Source organism: Bombina bombina, chromosome 2, assembly GCF_027579735.1.
Source record: "Bombina bombina isolate aBomBom1 chromosome 2, aBomBom1.pri, whole genome shotgun sequence".
NCBI classification, from domain to species: Eukaryota; Metazoa; Chordata; class Amphibia; order Anura; family Bombinatoridae; genus Bombina; species Bombina bombina.
The window spans coordinates 1,448,120,207-1,448,126,206 of NC_069500.1; positions in this window are offsets into that span (position 1 = coordinate 1,448,120,207).

Consider the following 6,000-nt stretch of genomic DNA (forward strand, 5'->3'; position numbering starts at 1 on the left):
GCGGAGTTTTACCCGACTCAACATAGGCAAGATGAATTAAAGATTTCAACCAAGATGCCAAAGAAACGGCAGAAGCTTTCTGGCCTTTTCTAGAACCGGAAAAGATAACAAATAGACTAGAAGTCTTTCGGAAAGACTTAGTAGCTTCAACATAATATTTCAAAGCTCTAACAACATCCAAAGAATGCAACGATTTCTCCTTAGAATTCTTAGGATTAGGACATAATGAAGGAACCACAATTTCTCTACTAATGTTGTTGGAATTCACAACTTTAGGTAAAAATTCAAAAGAAGTTCGCAACACCGCCTTATCCTGATGAAAAATCAGAAAAGGAGACTCACAAGAAAGAGCAGATAGTTCAGAAACTCTTCTGGCAGAAGAGATGGCCAAAAGGAACAAAACTTTCCAAGAAAGCAATTTAATGTCCAATGAATGCATAGGCTCAAACGGAGGAGCTTGAAGAGCTCCCAGAACCAAATTCAAACTCCAAGGAGGAGAAATTGACTTAATGACAGGTTTTATACGAACCAAAGCTTGTACAAAACAACGAATATCAGGAAGAATAGCAATCTTTCTGTGAAAAAGAACAGAAAGAGCAGAGATTTGTCCTTTCAAGGAACTTGCGGACAAACCGTTATCTAAACCATCCTGAAGAAACTGTAAAATTCTCGGTATTCTAAAAGAATGCCAAGAAAAATGATGAGAAAGACACCAAGAAATATAAGTCTTCCAGACTCTATAATATATCTCCCTAGATACAGATTTACGAGCCTGTAACATAATATTAATCACAGAGTCAGAGAAACCTCTTTGACCAAGAATCAAGCGTTCAATCTCGATACCTTTAAATTTAAGGATTTCAGATCCTGATGGAAAAAAGGACCTTGTGACAGAAGGTCTGGTCTTAACGGAAGAGTCCACGGTTGGCAAGAGGCCATCCGGACAAGATCCGCATACCAAAACCTGTGAGGCCATGCCGGAGCTACCAGCAGAACAAACGAGCATTCCTTCAGAATCTTGGAGATTACTCTTGGAAGAAGAACTAGAGGCGGAAAGATATAGGCAGGATGATACTTCCAAGGAAGTGATAATGCATCCACTGCCTCCGCCTGAGGATCCCGGGATCTGGACAGATATCTGGGAAGTTTCTTGTTTAGATGAGACGCCATCAGATCTATTTCTGGAAGTTCCCACATTTGAACAATCTGAAGAAATACCTCTGGGTGAAGAGACCATTCGCCCGGATGCAACGTTTGGCGACTGAGATAATCCGCTTCCCAAGTGTCTATACCTGGGATATGAACCGCAGAGATTAGACAGGAGCTGGATTCCGCCCAAACCAAAATTCGAGATACTTCTTTCATAGCCAGAGGACTGTGAGTCCCTCCTTGATGATTGATGTATGCCACAGTTGTGACATTGTCTGTCTGAAAACAAATGAACGATTCTCTCTTCAGAAGAGGCCAAAACTGAAGAGCTCTGAAAATTGCACGGAGTTCCAAAATATTGATCGGTAATCTCACCTCCTGAGATTCCCAAACTCCTTGTGCCGTCAGAGATCCCCACACAGCTCCCCAACCTGTGAGACTTGCATCTGTTGAAATTACAGTCCAGGTCGGAAGCACAAAAGAAGCCCCCTGAATTAAACGATGGTGATCTGTCCACCACGTTAGAGAGTGTCGAACAATCGGTTTTAAAGATATTAATTGAGATATCTTTGTGTAATCCTTACACCATTGATTCAGCATACAGAGCTGAAGAGGTCGCATGTGAAAACGAGCAAAGGGGATCGCGTCCGATGCAGCAGTCATAAGACCTAGAATTTCCATGCATAAGGCTACCGAAGGGAATGATTGTGACTGAAGGTTTCGACAAGCTGAAATCAATTTTAGACGTCTCTTGTCTGTTAAAGACAGAGTCATGGACACTGAATCTATCTGGAAACCCAGAAAGGTTACCCTTGTCTGAGGAATCAATGAACTTTTTGGTAAATTGATCCTCCAGCCATGATCTTGAAGAAACAACACAAGTCGATTCGTATGAAATTCTGCTAAATGTAAAGACTGAGCAAGTACCAAGATATCGTCCAAATAAGGAAATACCACAATACCCTGTTCTCTGATTACAGACAGAAGGGCACCGAGAACCTTTGTAAAAATTCTTGGAGCTGTAGCTAGGCCAAACGGCAGAGCCACAAACTGGTAATGCTTGTCCAGAAAAGAGAATCTCAGGAACTGATAATGATCTGGATGAATCGGAATATGCAGATATGCATCCTGTAAATCTATTGTGGACATATAATGCCCTTGCTGAACAAAAGGCAAGATAGTCCTTACAGTTACCATCTTGAACGTTGGTATCCTTACATAACGATTCAATATATTTAGATCCAGAACTGGTCTGAAGGAATTCTCCTTCTTTGGTACAATGAAGAGATTTGAATAAAACCCCATCCCCTGTTCCGGAACTGGAACTGGCATAATTACTCCAGCCAACTCTAGATCTGAAACACAATTCAGAAATGCTTGAGCTTTCACTGGATTTACTGGGACACGGGAAAGAAAAAATCTCTTTGCAGGAGGTCTCATCTTGAAACCAATTCTGTACCCTTCTGAAACAATGTTCTGAATCCAAAGATTGTGAACAGAATTGATCCAAATTTCTTTGAAAAAACGTAACCTGCCCCCTACCAGCTGAGCTGGAATGAGGGCCGCACCTTTATGTGGACTTAGAAGCAGGCTTTGCCTTTCTAGCAGGCTTGGATTTATTCCAGATTGGAGAAGGTTTCCAAACTGAAACTGCTCCTGAGGATGAAGGATCAGGCTTTTGTTCTTTGTTGAAACAAAAGGAACGAAAACGATTATTAGCCCTGTTTTTACCCTTAGATTTTTTATCCTGTGATAAAAAAGTTCCTTTCCCACCAGTAACAGTTGAAATAATAGAATCCAACTGAGAACCAAATAATTTGTTACCCTGGAAAGAAATGGAAAGTAGAGTTGATTTAGAAGCCATATCAGCATTCCAAGTCTTAAGCCATAAAGCTCTTCTAGCTAAAATAGCTAGAGACATAAACCTGACATCAACTCTGATAATATCAAAAATGGCATCACAGATAAAATTATTAGCATGCTGAAGAAGAATAATAATATCATGAGAATCATGATCTGTTACTTGTTGCGCTAAAGTTTCCAACCAAAAAGTTGAAGCTGCAGCAACATCAGCCAATGATATAGCAGGTCTAAGAAGATTACCTGAACACAGATAAGCTTTTCTTAGAAAGGATTCAATTTTCCTATCTAAAGGATCCTTAAACGAAGTACCATCTGACGTAGGAATAGTAGTACGTTTAGCAAGGGTAGAAATAGCCCCATCAACTTTAGGGATTTTGTCCCAAAATTCTAATCTGTCAGACGGCACAGGATATAATTGCTTAAAACATTTAGAAGGAGTAAATGAATTACCCAATTTATCCCATTCTTTGGAAATTACTGCAGAAATAGCATTAGGAACAGGAAAAACTTCTGGAATAACCACAGGAGATTTAAATACCTTATCTAAACGTTTAGAATTAGTATCAAGAGGACCAGAATCCTCTATTTCTAAAGCAATTAGTACTTCTTTAAGTAAAGAACGAATAAATTACATTTTAAATAAATATGAAGATTTATCAGCATCAATCTCTGAGACAGAATCCTCTGAACCAGAAGAGTCATCAGAATCAGAATGATGATGTTCATTTAAAAATTCATCTGTAGGGAGAGAAGTTTTAAAAGATTTTTTATGTTTACTAGAAGGAGAAATAACAGACAAAGCCTTCTTGATGGATTCAGAAACAAAATCTCTTATGTTATCAGGAACATTCTGCACCTTAGATGTTGAAGGAACTGCAACAGGCAATGGTACTTTACTAAAGGAAATATTGTCTGCATTAACAAGTTTGTCATGACAATTAATACAAACAACAGCCGGAGGAATAGCTACCAAAAGTTTACAGCAGATACACTTAGCTTTTGTAGATCCAGCACTAGACAGCGATTTTCCTGTAGTATCTTCTGACTCAGATGCAACGTGAGACATCTTGCAATATGTAAGAGAAAAAACAACATATAAAGCAAAATTGATCAAATTCCTTAAATGACAGTTTCAGGAATGGGAAAAAATGCCAAAGAACAAGCTTCTAGCAACCAGAAGCAATGAAAAATGAGACTTAAATAATGTGGAGACAAAAGCGACGCCCATATTTTTTAGCGCCAAATAAGACGCCCACATTATTTGGCGCCTAAATGCTTTTGGCGCCAAAAATGACGCCACATCCGGAACGCCGACATTTTTGGCGCAAAATAACGTCAAAAAAATGACGCAACTTCCGGCGACACGTATGACGCCGGAAACGGAAAAGATTTTTTGCGCCAAAAAAGTCCGCGCCAAGAATGACGCAATAAAATGAAGCATTTTCAGCCCCCGCGAGCCTAACAGCCCACAGGGAAAAAAGAGTCAAATTTTTGAAGGTAAGAAAAAATGAATAATTCAAATGCATTATCCCAAATATGAAACTGACTGACTGAAAAATAAGGAATGTTGAACATTCTGAGTCAAGGCAAATAAATGTTTGAATACATATATTTAGAACTTTATAAATAAAGTGCCCAACCATAGCTTAGAGTGTCACAGAAAATAAGACTTACTTACCCCAGGACACTCATCTACATGTTTGTAGAAAGCCAAACCAGTACTGAAACGAGAATCAGCAGAGGTAATGGTATATATAAGAGTATATCGTCGATCTGAAAAGGGAGGTAAGAGATGAATCTCTACGACCGATAACAGAGAACCTATGAAATAGACCCCGTAGAAGGAGATCACTGCATTCAAATAGGCAATACTCTCCTCACATCCCTCTGACATTCACTGCACGCTGAGAGGAAAACCGGGCTCCAACTTGCTGCGGAGCGCATATCAACGTAGAATCTAGCACAAACTTACTTCACCACCTCCATCGGAGGCAAAGTTTGTAAAACTGAATTGTGGGTGTGGTGAGGGGTGTATTTATAGGCATTTTGAGGTTTGGGAAACTTTGCCCCTCCTGGTAGGAATGTATATCCCATACGTCACTAGCTCATGGACTCTTGCTAATTACATGAAAGAAACATTCTCTACATGCTATTGTGCAGGGTGCGGTGCTTTGCCTTTGAAGCTTCAGCTTGTGCCTTGTGTAAAACCAAAAACCTACTCATCGGCTCCTCTAATTACAAAATAATATACTTAATGCGCAATCTATCTGCTGGAATAGGGAAGCCGATGAGTAGGTTTCACACTTCCACAGCAGCACCCACCCAGCTGAACAATGGGAACAAAATTAAATACTTAAAATGCGCAATCTATCATTTTGAATTAGAGGAGCAGATGAGAGTAGGTTACAAGTTCCAGTCCAGTGTAAAATATTTTTCCCATTGTGCTATTTATTACACTGGACTGGAACTTGTAACCTACTCTGATTACTCTCATCTGCTCCTCTAATTCCGAACGATAGATTGCGCAATAAGCACTGCAGGGTTGTGAATGTGTGCATTTTTTAAGTTTATTTACATAGCCCTAAGCCCTCACTCTGCTGCACCACCTCCTTATAACATACAATAATCTAGCTGCAGGTAGCATACTCAGGGCGGAAAGATAGTAAGCAGCTCAGAAACACGTCTGTCAGGGGTCATAACCAGTCACTCTCACTGTGGGAATGTGAGAAGATCATCTGCCGCACTGGGCAGCTCAGGGCTCTTCAACTTTTTACAGATCGTGCTGCTGCTTCCCTCCTCCCCCCTCTCAGCAGCTGTCAGAAATAAAAAAAAAAGAGTAACGCTTTGACTGCCAGAGAGGGAGCTGATAAGCGTCTGTTCAGGCAGCCAAAGTTAAATCAAACAAACTTAGTTTGTAATTAGCCTTGTGTAATTTGCTGCATAGGTCAGGGTCGTCTGCTGATGTAAAAGTAAACCCGGACCTTTGCA